The 18,699-nt window shown below is 46.3% G+C and overlaps 1 long non-coding RNA gene across 1 annotated transcript in view; it reads right to left on the reverse strand.

The window, feature by feature from the left end:
• Positions 1 to 504: 504 nt before the first annotated feature.
• LOC140603988 (uncharacterized) overlaps positions 505 to 18,699 on the reverse strand; it is a 28,205-nt gene continuing 10,010 nt past the window's right edge. Inside the window, exons 4-5 of the long non-coding RNA XR_012007032.1 lie at positions 10,664 to 10,765; positions 505 to 549 (exon numbers count right to left, since the gene is read on the reverse strand). This is a non-coding gene — a long non-coding RNA (uncharacterized lncRNA). The remainder of the gene's footprint in view (positions 550 to 10,663; positions 10,766 to 18,699) is intronic.

Raw genomic sequence — 18,699 nt, forward strand, 5'->3', positions numbered from 1 at the left:
GGCAGGTCCTGTCGGCTAAGGAGATCCCTTGGGCCACCCCGGAGGAGTGCCCACCTGGCGCGCAGTGGGCTCCTGTGGGTGAGAGCACCAGCATGGCCTCGGCATCCTGGGGTTTTGGTGACCCCCGGTGAGTGGGAGCAAGCCTGCGCACCTGCTCCCCAGCGGGGCTCCTCCGGCTTTGCCTGCCAGCCAGAGCTTCTCCCACGTGCTGGGTCCCTCCAGCCACCTTCCCCTCCCTTGCCAGCCCCATCTTCCCCAGGAAGGCCTTCGTGTCCTTTAGCTCCACCTGGTCCAATTGACAGGATCTATTGTCTGCCTAAAACTTTTGTTCCTTTTGTCTTTACCCCCCAAAGTGGGAATGCAATGCCCATCTCCCTCCCTCCCTCCCTCCCTCTCTCTCTCTCTCCTTAAGACTTCTTGGGCTGATTCCATACAAGGCAGGAGGCTACATAAAAGGCAATGGTTACCCCAGGACAAACAAACCTTTAGACCCGGGAAGCATTGCTGGAGCTGGACGCCAACCAGGAATGGCGTCCATGCCTCTGGGGCCTGCAGGAGTCAAGAAAAAACATCCGTGAGACTCCAGGGTGGAGTTGTCTTAGGAGTTTGCAAAGGGAAGGAAAATATATTTAAGCATGGATGTAGCTTGTACTCTATCCCTTGCAATGAATTGGAGAACTTGCGGCCAAATCTGGGGGCGGGGGGTTAGGTTGGGGAAGGGCTGCTACCTCCAATGCAGCCCTGAGAAGAAATAACCATGCTGCCGGCGTCAGTGGCCAGGCTGTCTGGAACGGTGGCCTTGGCAGCTCTGACCTGGGCTTCCAACCCCAATCTCGAGGCCGCGCTCCTGCTCCCACCGCCCATCGCTGTAATCCTGCTGCATCTGGGCATGAGGGGGGCTAGGTACACTGTGGCTGGAAGATCATGAAACGGGGTCCCCACCTTGTACGATTACCGAGGGAATCTGACCTTCGCTTGTCAGGATGGCTTGACGTTAGTGACGTGTCGTGTTCTCGTAGGTGAATTTAGAGCTACGGCGACATCCATTGGCGTGACTAGTAAAACGCTGTAGTTACCGGGTTCTGGGAGACATTCTAACTTAGATTTATTCTTTGTTCTATATTCCACCCTTATTAAGCACAAAAAAATTTACCAAGCCCTTCTCGGCCTCGGAGGCCTGTATCTCCGCCCAACAGTAGTTATCATCAGGGAAATTTTACTCGAGAGCCGCCAGCCACACAGATTCACTTTGTTCTTCAGAGACACCGGGAGGCTGGGCAGTGCCCTGGAGGCCAGTTCTTTGGGGCCTTCCATCAAGGGGGTGCTCCATGCTGGGATATTTCCCCCACGTCTGGGAAAGGGAGCCAGTGTGCGTGCACATCCTGAGTCTCTCTAGTCTGACTCCTCAAGGAACCGGCCTCCTACCCTCCTTACGTTTCCCAGCCACCTCCCTCCTTGAGCATCCTCATCTTTTATTTAAAGGCTTTCTGTTTGTAACCGGTACCCAGAGCATGCCACTTGATTTCGGGGTCCTGAGTTCAAGCCCTGGGCTGGGTGTGGAGCCTACTTCAAAAAAAAAGATAAAGTAAAATAAAATAAAAACCTCTGTTCACACCTTAAACTTACACAGTGTTATGTGCCAATTTTCTCTCAAAAAGCTAGAAGAAAAAGAAAGACTCTCTGGTCTGTACTGATGCACGTGGGGTACGTGAGACCACAAGGCCAGAACCCAAAGGGTGGGAGAGGCTCTCACTTTGTTATATGCTTCAAGGGGGAAAAAAAAACCCAGACCGTCTTTACAGTATTATTTGTATTTACTGTGAACAGTGTCCAGGAGCACGCACTCCAAGAGGAGAAAACATGTGTGAACTCAATTCTGGGTTCTGACCCTTCAGCTTATGACCTTGACACGTCACTTTAATTCAGACTTTCAAAGTCTGGAGGTGCAAAGAGGGTGATGTCTGCTCCACGGGACTGTTGGAAGAGTGACTCATAGAAGAGTAGCAGCCATGCCATTCACTGTGCGCTGGCCCTGATGCTCAGGTACCTCCGAGCACTCTGGATGAATTGTCCCATTACTCCTTGCAAAACCCCGTCTGAAGAAGGGCTAATGGGGGCACAGGACGCTCACTGGAAGGCTCTGTAACCAGGAAAGCTCTGCGACGATACGGTATGATCGTGTTCCACGTGGTAGAAGGACCTCTGTGTCTCTCCCTTATACCTGGAATTCTTAGCCGTTCATAGTTTTCCAAAACTCCCTTACACATCTGATGTCCGAGGCTGGATAACGGAAGAGTAGAGATGCTGGGATATGCTTTTGGCTCCTTTCACGCGGAGATCGTTGATCTTTCCACTACACCTGACCCGCGCCTGGTAGATTGGGAAGCACATACTGCTCGAACCCAGCCGTCGTCTCTGTTCCTTGTTACCCAAAGCGGAACAGCACCAGCTTCGCCGGCCCCAGCTTCGTCAAAATCCAGATAAATTTCTGCGTTTATAATGTTTACTTTCATTCTGTCTTGAAATACGGTCTCCACACTCCGGTGGTGGTACGTGTCCATTCTAGGCCTCAAGGTCCCTTCTGGGCGTATGAACAGGAGCATTTATGTGAATGCGAAGCCCTTCGCCAAAATGTGTAGCCATAATCCTGAATTTAGGGATGGACTTCTTGACTGAGAAGCTCACGGTTGTTCTCCTTTTACGGCTGTTATTTCTCTTACCGCATTTTAGAGGAGGCAGGACCCACAAAACACGTTTTGGGGGATACGTATGCGCTGTATGGTTAAAGCCTTAACTCTCCCGCTAATTATCACTAGTTCTCTTGGGTTGAAATCCCGTTCTGTACAGTGAACTCACCCTTTTCACTGGCTAGGGTACCTCGGCCCCTCATGGATTTGCCTGGTTTTGAGATCGAATTATGGATTACTACTTCCTCTTGCTTTCTCCTGTCGCTTGATCGTCCATCTACCAGAGGGTAGGAGCAAGGACCAGTTCTGATATTTGGCTGCAGCCCTCGTAAAAGGTTTATTGAAACCAAAATTAATTTAAAATGTGATTTTTAAAAAAAAATTATGCATTTTTATTTATTCTTGTGATTTCTGTTCTCGGTTTTAATGAACGGACTGCCCCCTGGTGGACGAGAACGGTCAGCTCACTTGAAAACAAGTGCTTTTGCTACTTGGGGTAAATCTGAATTATTCTCCTTCAGTTTATGTGAATTATAGCCACATAAACAGTAAGAATTGAATCCATAATATGTCAGATTCAGTAAAATACAGAACTCTAAGATCCTCCTCCGTAGTACTGCAGTGGGACTAAGATCCCGTCCTCAAGTACGAGGGCAAGGGCAGGATCGTAATCTCTGTCTGGTGAGTTTTCATTTCCCTGGAGTCGCCTGGGAGTTGTGGAGTCTAATCAGTGGGTTCTCGCACTGTCCTTGACGGTCGTGTTCATAGATCAGTCATTTGCAAAACTGTGGCGCGCAGCGTGTAGTGGACTCGTGGGCAGCTAGGGCACCACTGCAGTAGTGCTGTGTGTGCTGATCTTAGACCGCCTGTGCCAAGGCCTTTAGGAAGCTCCTTTCTGGGAGGCAGGTCCGGCTGCTGTTCCTTGTGCGAGCGAAGAAACACCCGCCGTGTAGCTCGGGGGGGGGGGGGGGGGGGGGGGGGGGGGGAACGGCTGGGATCGAAGCCCTGGGAATCGCGCTCCAGAGAGCAAGGCTTCCACCCTACGCTAGGTGGCCTTGCTTAGGGGCCCCCCGGGGTCCCGGGATCGAGTCCCACATCGGGCTCCCCGCAGGGAGCTTGCTTCTCCCTCTGCCTGTGTCTCTGCCTCTCTCTCTCTCTCTGGATCTCTCATGGATAAATTAATAAAATCTTAGTAAATAAATAAATAAACAGCCTCGCTTACGAGTTGCAGCACGCTGCAAGATGCCACAGGGCCTCTCTCCTGAGCACTGTCGCCCGTCATGTTGTGCTGTCGATGCAGATGTGGGAAGAGATTAAAATTAACCTGTGGCAGTCCCACCGCCTCTTCCCTTCCTGCCGTCACCGCTGTGACCCCTCCCAAAGCACCCGACCCGTTAGGGAGCGCAGTAAATATCTCTTATCAGTGGACTTAGATTATTCACAGTGTTCTTTCAAAAATCTCAGCTCTTAGTGTATATCTCATTCTTTTTTTTTTTTTTTTTTTTTTTACACGATCATGGTGGATCCTCCATAAATAAGATCTGGTCTCCTTTGACCCTTGGAGACAACCCATTGACTCTTGGCTCTTACCGGAGTGGCACGGAGCACATCCAGGCCCCCAGCGACCAGGCCCAGTTTAGCGAGGAAGGTGTCCTCCTCTCCAGGTGGCCTCTCTAGTTCAAGTCAGATGGACCGGGTCTGCATTTCTATGTGTGGCACTTTCGGGACGATCTTGGACACCGGACTTTGTGAGGGTCACAAAAGGGCCTATTGGAAATTGCTGAATTCCAGGACAAGGTCTGTAGGACAGACTCCAGCGCCCTGTGGGCCACCCTCCCTGGGGGGCCGTGGAACAGGTATGGCCCTGAAGCGTCCACGGCGGGGGGGCCACGTTATTCTGGTCGCAGTGTTGCTTCTGGTTTCAGGCTCCTACAGACTTGCTCACCCGCGTACGTCACGGTACTGGGGCTGCAGTCCCCCATCCACCGCTCAGTGACCTGCATCTTCTGGGGGTCTGGTCTCCCTTTGGCAGCAAGGGCCACTTCGTCCTCAGAGGCCCAGAGCCATCTGCCGCCAGCACAGAGGCGGGTTCTGGGCCTCCCGACGCCCGCCCTGAGGCCCTGGTCGAGGCCCCGGTTGAGGCCCCGCACAGCACGCCCTGCAGTAAGCGCTCGGGCTGCCGCGGGCCCTGCTGCTCCGGGTGCTCCGGGTGCTCTGGGTGCTCGGGCTGCCAGCTCCGGGTGCTCGCCAACCGATCTCACTTCTGTCCAACCACCTGCCTGTGAATCAACGAGGCTCTCGACAACCGCTTCGGGACTCTATCACGAGCAGGAGCTTCAGAGGTATTTTTGAAGAAGGGACGTGAGGAGCCACCTCGGGGCCTAAGAAGAGTAACGTGTCTCCTCCGACCGCCAGCACCAGCATCTTGCTTTGTGCTTAAACTAAGCATTAACGGAGCCAGAACTCTTCCTGCTTTATCCCTCCTGTTCCTAATAAAGCTCCTTTCGAATGGCATTTCATTGGTGTTTAGTACGTCTTAAGAGAAAACAGTCCAGTAGGCAATTCAACTTGAAAACCTTACATTTCACACACACGCAAAAATGAAATTCTAGTAACTGTCAAGTCTGAAGTACTGATATCATTAATATAGGCTTTAATTAAGTGTCCTTTTTTCTTCTCAAAAAAAAAAAAAAAAACAAAACTTACCATCTGCATTCACCCAGAAGCACACTAATGGTTGAAATCAGACCGTCTGGGTGTTTTGGACACAAAAGAAACCTTTGAAAACTCTGATTTGGGCATATGAGTGTCAAGAACCCCACCACAGAGCCAATCCAAAACGTGCTACAGTGTTTCCATTCAGAGGGGATCAATGTGCCTCTTTAATGGTTTTTCAGAATCCCAGGAAATTGTGATTACATGGCATTAGCTTTTCATTTTCTAAAGAATGGATGAAAAGCATGAAAGTCCTCTTAACAATGTGAATAAAAGTATTTTTGGTTCTGGTAAGCTTCTGCTGTTCTCTGATAAAGACGACACAGAAGATGCTTTTAAGATGCCACACAATTGTACATAGAATCGTAGCTCAGTAGCACGGGTGCTGCAGAGATCACAACCTCATTCAGCCTGAAAAAGACCCCCAAACGGCCATTGTCCCTCCTCGACAGTGGCTCAGTCAAGAATGGTATTATTCATCCCAGCGACATCGTGAATTTATTTTCCCTCCCCTGTTAGATAGATGCTCTCAGTTCTCCTTGCATGTGGGGCAGGAAATAGTTCAAGGACATCGCTATAGATTTCAGGGTAAACGCACTTTGCCTGGTTGACTCGGTATTTGCTGTCATGGAAGGTGGATGGAAGGATGGAAGGATGGACACCGGGTGTTCACAGAAACCACTTGGAACAGGACCAGGTTGTGGTGGGATCTCATGACATTTCCAGAACCCCCGGGGTTGATCCCTTCCAGACCTCGGTGAGGACCAAAGTCAGCATCACAGACAACCTCGGGGCAAGAGGGGCCTGGAGCTGCCGGCGCTCAGGCCGTTCTCAGTTCGGTCTGTCCCGGGATCACCAAGGGCCTGTCTTAGCAGTGACCCCAAGGGCTCCACACTGTGCTCCTGCACTTTCACGTGACTCGCAGTCGCCTGGAGCAGCTGCAGAGGCTCAGGCCTGCAAAGGTAGGGAGCCCCAACATCTGGGGTGCAGCCCGGAGCAAGGGTGGCCCATGGCTGTGTGCCCATATTCCCCTAGTGTGAACCTGCGGACTGTGCCACCTTGCTGAAGGGCCTGCCCTCCTCCTGTTAGGGATTTGAAGGTCCACACCAATAGTCTTCGGTTCTTTCAGCAGAGGGAGAGACGCGTGGAGGGCTGCCCCCCTAACCCTGCCCAGGGGGCTGCAGGAGTGCTTGCCGCAGGTGCCCAGGCAGGGGGGCCGTGGGGCAGGGGCGGGACACACAGGGGTGAGGACCACCTAGCCCTGCCTCACCCATGCGGGTGAAGGACCAGCCCCCTGCCCAGCCCTGCTTCCACCCCTGCGGGTGAAGCACATGCACCCAGCCCCCCCCCCGCCCATCCCTGGGGGTGAAGGACACTGACTCGGCCTCCCGCCCACCCTGCAGAGCACAGGGGATGGCCACAGGGCACAGGGGATGGGCTTCAGGAGATGGGCCGCAGGGCACAGGGCACAAGGGACAGGCCACAGGGCACAGGCCGCAGGGCACAGGGCACAAGGGACAGGCTGCAGGGGATGGGCTGCAGGGGATGGGCCACATGGCGCAGGGCACAAGGGATGGGCCGCAGGGGACGGGGACGCCCACGTCTGTGCTTGGAGCACGAATGTCCCGCGTCTGTGTATGGGACGGAGGTGGCCCCAGGTTGCGGCATGGGCCGCTGTGGCAGCAGTGGTGGCTTCGGGGGCCGACTGCGGAACAGGAGCCGGGCCACTGCTCCAGCTGTGCAGGCCGTGCGCCTGGTTGTGCAGGGAGCCCTCAGCCTCCTCTAATTGAGCGCTCTAGCCCATAGAGCCACGCTTGATGTCTCTTCCTGCGACGAAGAATCCGGCACCGTCCGGGTCCGACGACCTAGGCCAAGCCTCAGGGGTTTCAGACGGGCCAGGTGCCCGCGGCCTGGGTCGGAGGAGCCCGCCTCGAGGTCCCAGAATCCTGAGTCCGCGCCCCATGCTGACGGTAGAGATTACTGAGAAAAAATAAATAAATTTTCCAAAAAAAAAAAATCTCCGAATTTGAGTCCCTCCCTCTGCATGAAGACCAAATGATCCCGCCTGGGTTAAATACACGCGTTAAGTACTTTTTTCGACTCTGAAATTTCTTTCTTTTCTTTTTCTTAGGAGAGGAAGAGAGAGCCGGGGAGAGGCAGAGAGACTCTCAAACAGACGCCCTGCTGAGCCCAACCCGGGGCTCCATCCCGGGAGCCCCCAGACCATGACTTGAGCTGAAATCAAGAGCCAGGGGCTTACCCAACTGAGCCACCCAGGTGCCCCCAGACTCCACAGTTCCCATACTCGCATCAGCACAAGGGTTTGGAGTCATGTGAACAAGAGAGGCCCCAAAACAAAAAGCAGGTGTTTACGTTTGCTATAGGAGGGAAGAGCGGCAGAAGAGAATCCTCAAGAATACCCATAGCTCTGAAGTTCAGCTGCCAACTGAACTGCCCTGGCCCGAAGCGCCACTCTGCCCCTGCACTCCTGCTTCCAGGAGAGGCCCGCTGCAGCTGCAACTACGGCTGGACCCTCGCAAATTGGATGAAACCATCAAAGCCGCTTCCCGTGTGATGCGACCCATAATTTCAGTTGCAAAGGTGAAGTCTTCGGGCACACTGATTGGACAGATCTTAGAGAAATGTGTATTTTTATCCCCTTGACTCTAATGCCAGCTCCATTCAAGTAGGGTCTTTGTTTCGTTTCGTTTTTTTTTTTTCTTTTTTAAAAAGTTGCACTTATTTGACAGAGAGACACGAGCAGGGCTGCAGGCAAAGGGAGAGGCAGCAGCAGGGTCCCTGCTGAGCAACGAACCTGATACAAGGCTCGATCCTGGGACCCCGGGATCATGAGTTGAGCCAAAGGCAGACGCCTCACCGACTGCACCAGCCAGGCACCCTGAAAGTAGGCTCTTTGTCCTTCCCATACGTTCATCTGTTTTGTTTCCTAAATTCCACATATAAATGAAGGCGCATGGTATTTGTTTTCCTGTGACTGGCTTATTTCGCTTAGCGTAATACCCTCTAATTCTAGTTCTACCCACGGCCCCATAAATGCAAGATTTCATTCTCTTCGGTGGCTCAGTGACATTCCATTGTATATACACGGACCACGTCTTCTCTATCCATTCATTAGTCAATGGGCATTTGGGACGCTGTCCATCGTTCGGCTATTGTTGATGCTGCTGCTGCAAACATCGGGGTGCGTGTACCCCTTCAAATCAGTATTTTTATATCCAGTGGATAAATACCTAGTAGTGCACTTGCTGAGCCATAGGGCAGCTCTATCGGTGACTTCCTGAGGAACCTCCACACTGTGTTCCACAGTGGCTGCCCCAGCCTGCGTTCCCACCTGCAGTACACGACGGCTTCCCTTTCTCTGTGTCCTCACCGACACCTGTTGTTTCCTGAGTTGTTCATTTTAGCCGCTCTGACAGTGTGAGGCCGTACCTCACGGTGGTTTTGATTTGTATTCCCCTGGCGATGAGTGATGCTGAGCATTTTTTCAAGCGTCTGTTGGCCATCTGGATGTCTTCTCTGGAAAAAATGTTTAATTCGTGTCTTCTGCCCATTTCTTAGCTGGATTTTTTGTTTTTTTGGGTGTTGAGTTTGATAAGTTCCTTATCGATCTGGGGTACTAACCCTTTACTAGGTATGTCATTTGCAAATATCTCCTCCCATTCCGTAGGCTGACTCTTAGTTTTGTTGATGAAGACCCAATAGTTCATTTTTGCTTTCGTTTCCCTTGCCTCCGGAGATGTGTCTAGTAAGAAGTTGCTGTGGCTGAGGTCAAACTGCTGCCTGTGTTCTCCTCTAGGATTTTGATGGTTTCCTGTCTCACATGTAGGTCTTTCATACATTTTGAATTTTTTTGTGTGTATGATGTAAGAAAGTGCTCCAGTTTCATTCTTCTTTATAGGACTCTCCAGTCTTCCCAACATCATTTGTTTAAAAAAAAAAACTCTTTCCCATTGAATGTTCTTTCCTGCTTTGTTGAAGATTAGTTGACCATTTCATTGTGGGCCCATTTTTGGATTTTTCTATTCTGTTTCATTGACCTAGGGGTCTATTTTTGTACCACACGCTCTTGATGTTCACAGCTTTGTAATACAGCTTGAAGTCTGGAATCATGATGCCTCCAGCTTTGCTTTTCATTTTCAAGATTGCTTTGGCTATTCTGAGTCTTTTGTGGGTCCATACAAATTTTAGGATAGTTTGTTCTAGTTCTGTGAAAAATGCCGGTGGTATTTTGGTAGGGATTGCATTCAATCTGTAGATTCCTTTGGGTAGCATAGACATTTTAACAATGTTTGTTCTTCCAATCCATGAGCATTAAATGTTTTTCTCTTCCTTTGTGTCTTTCTCAATTTCTTTCATACGTATTCCATAGTTTTCAGAGTACAGATCTTTTATCTCCTTGGTTAGGTTTATTCCTAGTACCTCATTTGGTGCAACTGTAAATGGAATCAATTCCCTGATTTCTCTTTCAGCTGCTTCATTTTCCATGTATAGGAGGAATGCAACAGATTTCTGTACGTTGATTTTGTATTTCACGACTTTACAGAATTCATGTATTAGTGCTAGCAATTTTTTGGTTGAGTCTTTCAGGTTTCTACATAGACTATCATGTCTTCTGCAAAAAGTGAAAGTTTGACTTCTTTCTTGCCAATGTGGATGGCTTTTATTTCTTTTTGTTGTCTGATTGCTGAGGCTAACTAAGCCTTCTAATACTATGTTACCATTTTCAGTATTGAACACAGAGGTTATATATACACAATAAAAATTGACTTGGACATTCTTGGATTTTTCCATAAATATCAGTATGTTCTATTTTATGATGTGAGAGGATATAAAGAAATGTTCTAACTTCAAATATTATTCTGGTAAAGTAGAAGGTTTTCGAAACCCTATGAATCTCCAATATTCTCCCTGTGTTTGAAGCAAGCAGTACTTCAAAGATACCTCTTAGACTTTTCAGAGTGAGTAGTTTCCATGTAAATTGGCAATTTATTTGGGAGTCTGCTATCCTCCACCTACTTTGCATAATTAATATTGTAAGCAATGTTAATAACATTCTTTGATATTGGAGTTGGGAATGAAAATTTCATCTTAAATGTTTTCTGCAAATAATTTGATAGTTGATTCTGTAGATGTCATTTTTAATGTACATATAACTGTTTTCCCAACAACTGCTCTGGCAGTAAGCCACACAATGCAGGGAGTAGTCTGTTTTCTTGGAGTAAATAAAACAACATATTTACCTTCATTTCTGCTTGGTTTTTGCTTGCTCTGATGCACTTTGCCAGCTCTGAATTTTAAAAATGAAGAGTAAATTCTGATCACCTCTGGTTTTTTCATCATATCTCAAAAAGAAATAAAAGGATAAATAGAAACTTAAAATAGGAATATAAAGTGCCTCTAATTAACCTGCTACAACCCAATTTCAGAAGAGGGACAATTGTATTCATTTTGTAGGGCTGCCATCACTACGTTTTACAAACTTACATTTCTATTAGACAGCTCTGATCTATCACCTACTTTAAAGCACTTCACTAGAGACAATATGATTACATCGGGTGTTAGCTTGGTTTTTAAATATTTTATTTTCCAGCAATCTCTACACCCAAGGTGAAACTGGAATTTACAATCCCAAGATCAAGAGTCACATTCTCTACCTACTGAGCCAGCCAGGCATGTTTGATTTAATTTCACCCTACAAATAGGTATTTGAAAGCCAACATTCTGCAAATATTCCAAATGTCTTTGCCTCTAATCAATCCCAAAGGGCTAATGAGATAGACCGTATGTTGTCCCAAATACATACAGCCATATTTGGAGTCCCTCCCTATTGGAGAACAGCACATCCCCGTCCCCCGTTGGCTTTAGGCTTGGTCTATGCAACACCCTGGCCAATGAAATGTGAGTGGCAATGACATATTCCAATCCAAGCAGATGCTTTCAAGGAATTCCCATGATCCGCCAATCCTTTTTGCACTGTGACACGAGACCACATGCTCCACGCGGGGACAGCTCCTCCACCCTGGCTACGGGAATCTAAACGACACACAGCAGAGCCACAGCTGACCCCTGAGGAATATGCAACCTGAGTGGGAAGGCAATCTCCCCTCAGGAGTAGCCAAAAAAGTGAGGAGTATGGCCTCTGTTTTCCCACTTTCCCCAGAACCAAGGGTGAAGCTCCTCCAACTTGGCAGGTGAAGGCCTGAAGCTGATGCAACTCTTCAGGAGAGGCTCTGCCCCGGAAGCTGCTCTGCGGAAAATCTCCCAATCATCTGACATGTGAAACTATTAGTGAGAGATTGGGTTTTCATTAAGACTCGTCAAAATGGAAATTTCTCTTCTGTCAGCAGCGCACGCAATGATGCAGTGTCTGCAAGTAGAAATGTGCCGCCACGGGTTGCTTCATAAACTACCTAACGAAGAGGAGTAAAGCAGAGGAATGCTTTGAAGAAACATTTCAATTCCTATTTCCTGTTTCTTGGACACGCGATGTTGCCGTTAACAAAGATAACGTAAAATCCACAGTATCCGCCCTGAGTCCCGTCAGCGCAGGGTTATGTATTCACCCCGTAAGAACGTTTGATGAACCCTAATATATTCTTATAGTTCGTGCATGAGTGAAGCACGATTAAGTTGTTCTCAGATTTCACAGGATTTCTAAAAATTCAATGGCATATAATGTTATGTGAAGCTGAAAGGAAATTTTCTAAGTTACTGGTAATATTTTCTTTTCGATCAATTATGCCAAAAGGAAAGACCAAAAAAGGCTGTGGAGCCCTGTGGAAAGCTGAACCGGGAGGTGTGCCCAGAGAAAGCAGGACTGACCCTTACTACAGTGGGTGGAAAGGTCCTAAGACCTGTGCCTCGCTTGCTATGAGGACCCAGCAGGCCTTATTAAAGCACTACTGTCCAGTTCCCGTGTCCTGGGGCAGCTCGGCCCCAACGCAGAGGCGTCAGACTCGAGACATGTTACTAAAGCAGCGTGGGGCCAGGGGATGCCCGGGGGAGTGACCTTTCCCGAGCCCATTGCGGACAGGGTGAGACTATGGACCCCAGGAATTGATCCATGATGTGATGCCTAATGATTGTAGGTTTACTTTTCCTTTAATAAAATTCCATTTTGCAGGAGGCGATGTTCTTATGAGTGTCCAGGCTTTCCAGAAGGATGAATTTCTCAGGTTTCTGGCTGTTAATAGAAATGTTAACACTCCAGAAAGGTAACTTGGAACCCTTGTTCTAGGGACCTCAAGGTCTTGGAGTTAGGAATACCTGGTTTGTTACCTCTCTTGTGCAAGCATCAAGACTGTCTTTTTGTCTCTTACTCTCATTCTTCCTTCCCACGTACCCAAACCCTTTGCCAAGGAATTGCCACTAGTTTCTGTGCCTGCCCACAGAATGCCCTCAGCCTGGAATGTTCTCTCACCACACATCCCCCCCAAAAAGCATATACAACAAAATAGATACGGTGGGCCTTATTGAAAAATTAAAAACTTCTGTGCATCAAAGGACGCTATCAGCAGAGTGAAAAGATGAGCCATACAATAGGGAAAGTATTTGTAGATCATACATCTATTAAGAGATTAATATTCATAGTGTCTGGGTCACTAAGTCGGTTAAGCATCTACCTTTGGATCAGGTCATGACCTCAGGGCTAGGATTGAGCCTCATAGTGGGCATGGAGCCGACTTAAAAAAAAAACTTTTTTTGACAGAATTAGAATGGTGGAGACATAAGACCTTGGATTTAGCCTCTCTGATTCATACCTCTCACTTTAGGCAGAGTACTTTCCATTTTTTAATTGAAATCTAATTAACATTCAATAGTCTATTAGTTTCAGGTATACATCATAGTGATTTGCTATTTTTTGTTACATAATGAAATGATAAGTCTAGTCACCATCTCAGGCCGAGTACATTTGAGCATTCCTAAAAACAAGGATTTATCAGGTTCATGAAAACTTGCCAGAAGGCATCTGTTGGCTTTGCTAACCCAAGATATCCCTCTAGAAGGCTCACTTAAATTCTTCCTAAATAGTTGTCTCTTCATTTTTCCCTTTTCCTTCCTTTCAAATATATTTACTGAGGACCCTTACTGTGTAGGGCACTATTTGGGAGACATCATGGGGGAAAAAATGGGAAGATGGATAGTAATTAAACATAAACAGTTTTTAAAAAATTATTTATTTACTTATTCATAAGAGAGAGAGGCAGAGAGACAGGCAGAGGAGAAGCAGGCTCCGGGCAGGGAGCCAGATGTGGGACTCGATCCCAGGACCCAGGATCACAATCTGACCAGAAGGCAGACGCCCAACCCTTGAGCAACCCCAGGTGTCCCTAAAAATAAACACTTGATGTAAATGTCAATTTTGCTTCCCTATTATCCATGAGCACATTAATTAACGTCTCTGTACCTCAGTTTTCACATCTGCAACACGGGCACAACAATACCACTCATTTTATAGTATTTGTGCTGAAAGTCTTCTGTTCCTCCAGACCCAGTACTTTTGTCTGCCCCGTTCCTGGCCCTGGGGACCTGGCCTCTGTGGGCTGTGTCCATATTCATATCCTTGCTCTCTAGTTTCAATTTGGATTTGACCAATGGGGATCCCAGGAGATCAGACCAGGGAAGATCAGAGGTAGGTAGGCAATGAGAGTTGGTTCTTCCTTTTCTTCTTTCTTCCCCTTCCCGCCTTCCCTCCTCCCTCCCTTCCTTCCTCTTCTTCCAGGCTTCCTCCTTACCGGGTTGCTGCCCAATGGCTGCCTCCCAGAGCAAGCTGCTGTGAAGGCCGCCCTCTCCACAGGCCTTCCTTTTCCTGAGCGACCACAAACATTTTATAACAAGCCTAGAAGTAAAAAAAAAAAAAAAAAAAAAAAAAACAAGCCTAGAAGTTGTCACGTTCACACCAACCGGCCACCACTGAAGATGTGAGTACCAAGGGAGAGGCAGTGCCTTCTGAGTAATTCAGCGCAGGTTCTGATTCTTGGACATTAGCAATAGAATCCCAGAGGAATAAAATCTTTTTTTTTTTTTTTTTAGGATTTTATTTATTTATTCCTGAGAGACAAAGACAGAGAGAGAGAGAGAGAAGCAGAGTCTCAGGCAGAGGGAGAAGCAGGCTCCATGCAGGGAGCCCGACGTGGGACTCGATCCCGGGGCTCCAGGATCACACCCTGGGCTGAAGGGAGGCGCTCAACCTCTAAGCCACCCAGGGATTCCCAATACATAAAATCTTTTTTTAAAAATCTGAATTTTATATTTTGAAATTGTTAATATAACCACTGAATTTTGTTCTTCATAAATGTATATAAATTGTTTAACCAGGAGCAGTAATGAAAAATTGAATAGATATCTTTGAAAGGGGCAGCCCAGGGGGGCTCAGCGGTTTAGCGCCACCTTCACCCCAGGGCATGACTCTGGGGTCCTGGAATCGAGTCCCACATGGGGCTCCTCTGCCTGTGTCTCTGCCTCTGTCTGTGTGTCTCCCATAAATAAATAAAAATCTTAAAATATATATATATTTGAAGGTACAGTAAAAGGCAAATCTCTATTTTAGCCATAAAGATAACAAATATGCAAATATTATTTAAACTATGAAATACCTACCTGGTGTAAAATTAGGTAGCCAGTAAAATATTATGTGACAATGACATAGGAATTGTGTATTATCCTGAGTAAGAAGAACAATATAAAAAGTTTTATATATGAAAGGTTATTACAATGTAAGAAAAAAGTCCCTTAAATACTTAGGCTTTGGGATCCCTGGGTGGCGCAGCGGTTTGGCACCTGCCTTTGGTCCAGGGCGCGATCCTGGAGACCCGGGATCGAGTCCCACGTCAGGCTCCCAGTGCATGGAGCCTGCTTCTCCCTCTGCCCGTGTCTCTGCCTCTCTCTCTCTCTCTCTCTCACTGTGTGCCTATCATAAATAAATAAATTTAAAAAAAAATACTTAGGCTTTAATAAAAGCCAATTGTTGTCTGGATGGCTGTATTATAAATAACTTTTCCTCTTATTCTTAAAATGCTTTTTCCAAATTTTCTAATATAAACATATATTATTTTCTTTTGTTTTTAAAGATTTTATTTATTTGAGAGAGAGCTTGAGCAGGGGGAGGGCAGAGGGAGAAGCAGATTCCACGCTGAGAAGGGAGATGTCTTGGGGCTCCACGGCAGGACCCTGAGGTTACGACTTGAGCTGAAGGCAGGCACTTAACCGACTGAGCCACCCAGGCGCCCCAAACATGTATTATTTTCCCAATGAAAAATATTAAAGCATAAGAAACCTATAGTTTAAAATATAAATAATTTTCCTCACTAATGGAGAGGAAATATGTAGATCATAGACAAACTAATATGGGGCACTGGGCTGGCTTAGTCTGTGGAACATATGACTCTTGATCTCAAGGTTGTGAGTCCAAGCCCTATGTTGGGTGTAGTGATAAAAATATCAAAAAAATCTTTACATTTGCAATGATGTGGATGGCGCTAGAATGTATTATGCTAAATAAAATAAGTCAGTCAGAGAAAGACAAATACCATATGATTTCACTCATGTGGAATTTAGGAAACAAAAAGGATGAACACGTGGGAGAGGAGTAAAAAGAGAGAGAGAAGGAAATGAATCATGGGAGATTCTTGACTATGGGGAATAAATTGAGGGTTGACAGAGAGCAGTGTGTGGGGGATGGGATAGGCAGGTGATGGGTATTAAGGAGGGCACCTGTGATATGATGAGCACTGGCTGTTATACGTAAACGATGAGCCACTGAATTCTACTCCTAAAACCAATATTGAACTGTATGTCAACTAACTAGAAATTTTTTAAAAAGAATTTTTAAAAAATCTTTAAAAAATAAAATACAAATAATTTTCTTTACTAATGGAAAGAAAATATGTAGATTATAGACAAATAAATATAAAATTATTCTTTTGGACTTTGATCCAAAGGATATATACAGGGGCACCTGGGTAACTCAGTGGGTTAAGCGTCTGACTCTTGATTTTTGGCTCAGGTCCTAATCTTGGGGTTGTAGGATCGAGCCCCACAATGGGCTCCGCAGTCATGGAGGAGTCTGCTTCTCTCTCTCTTTTTCTCTATGTCTCTGTTCTCTCTCTCTCTCCCTTCCTTTCTCCTAGGCCCTCTCCCCTGCTCTCACTTACATGCTCTCTCTCTCTCTCTTAAATAGTAAATAAAATAAATAAGTATTAAAAAAAAAAAAAGGATAAATACAGCATCCAAAACTGACTCTTGGGGATCCCTGGGTGGCTGAGCGGTTTAGCGCCTGCCTTCAGCCCGGGGCGTGATCCTGGAGTCCCAGGATCAAGTCCCACGTCGGGCTCCCTGCATGGAGCCTGCTTCTCCCTCTGCCTGTGTCTCTGCCTCTCTCTCTCTCTCTGTGTGTGTCTCTCATGATAAATAAAATCTTTAAAAAAAATTAATTATAAAAAAAAAAAACAAAAAACAAAAAAAACAAAAACTGACTCTTTCAGCTTCCAACAAGCTTACAAATCCTATTATATATTTAAAAAAAGCCCACAGCTAATATCATTCTCAATGGGAAAAAACTAAGAGTATAGTCAGGAACAAAATGGGAATGTCCACTCCCATCATTGTTATTTAACATAGTACTGGGAGCCCTAACCTCAGCAACCAGACAACAAAGAGAAATAAAAGAATCCAGATTGGCAAGGAAGAAGTCAAACTTTCACAATTCACAGATGACATGATACTCCAGGTAGAAAACCCAAAAGACTCCAAGAAGAAACTGCTAGAACTGATACATGAATTCTGTGAAATCACAGGATATAAAATCAACATACAGGGGCAGCCTTGGTGGCGCAGTGGTTTAGCGCCGCCTGCAGCCCAGGGTGTGATCCTGGAGACCCTGGATCAAGTCCCACGTCGGGCTCTCTGCATGGAGCCTGCTTCTCCCTCTGCCTGTGTCTCTGCCTCTCTCTCTCTCTCTCTGTGTCTCTATGAATAAATAAATAAAATCTTAAAAAAAATATTTAAAATCAACATACAGAAACCTGTTGCATTTCCACACATCAAAAATGAAGCAGCAGAAAGAGAAATCAAGGAATTGATCCCTTCACAATTGCACCAAAAAACATAACATACCTAGGAATAAACCTAACCAAGGAGCTAAAAGATCTGTACTCTGAAAAACTATAAAACACTGATGAAAGAAATGGAAGACGACACAAAGAAATGAAAAAACACACTCCATGCTCATGAATTGGAAGAACAAATATTGTTAAAATGTCTATATTACTTAAAGCAATCTGTACATTTAATGTAATCTCTATTATATGCTACTTATTTTATTATTATTCATGTTTTTATTTTACTGACATTTTGTTATGATTAAAGCATAGCCGAATAGCACAATCTTGATCTCTAGAGCTACTAGCCAGCTCCTCTGTGATAAAATAGCAAATGAAAAGGATTTGGATTGGGAATAAGGAAGCTTCAAGTCCATTGTCTTCTATTTCTTTGTTTCTTCTAGACTATTGGAAATTTTGATCTACTGGATTCAATAGGTAGGGCAAGGTTTATAGAAGCTAGTCCATCAGGGCTAGTTGAGTGCTTCAAGCGAAAGGAAACAGAGCTAGAGGGACTGCGACATCAGAACAGAAAACTCCAACTTCCTTGTGAAGTTTAACTGGATACTTTAGCTTTTAAGCAGAAATGCTTAAAATTTTCATTTCATCTTGCAAAAACACTATTTGCAGGTCAATGATTGGAGGCAGGCAGTTCACTGTTAGCTTTCTTTTTAAGAAGTAGATTGTAGGGACGCCTGGGTGGCTCAGGGTTGAGGGTCTGCCATCGGCCCAGGTGTGACCCCAGGGTCCCAGAATCGAGTCCCACATTGGGCTCCCCACAGGGAGCCTGCTTCTCCCTCTGCCTGTGTCTCTGCCTCTCCCTCTGGGTCTCTCAGGAATGATAAATAAAATCTTTAAAAAAGAAAAAAAGTAGATTGTAAAACCTCTGGGATCCGGGTAGGGTAATGAACAGACGATCTTAGACAATTTCTTTGAATTGTCTGGGATTCAAACTTGAGTTTCAAAGGTCAGAAGGAAGTAACCTGATCTCTGACTTTCAATCAGTAGCTATTAAAGTCCCAGCCAAGTTTATCTTCTGCGCATGTTTAAATCTATAAGATGGAAGAGAGTGGGGGATGCTCTCATTTTCTGAAGCCCTAGGATGTATCTCTAGCATATATGAGTGCATATACCATATTCAATCTCTAGTATCCAAGCCTCTGATAAATTTTCAAAAT

The sequence above is a fragment of the Canis lupus genome, chromosome 14 (assembly GCF_048164855.1).
Source record: "Canis lupus baileyi chromosome 14, mCanLup2.hap1, whole genome shotgun sequence".
NCBI classification, from domain to species: Eukaryota; Metazoa; Chordata; class Mammalia; order Carnivora; family Canidae; genus Canis; species Canis lupus.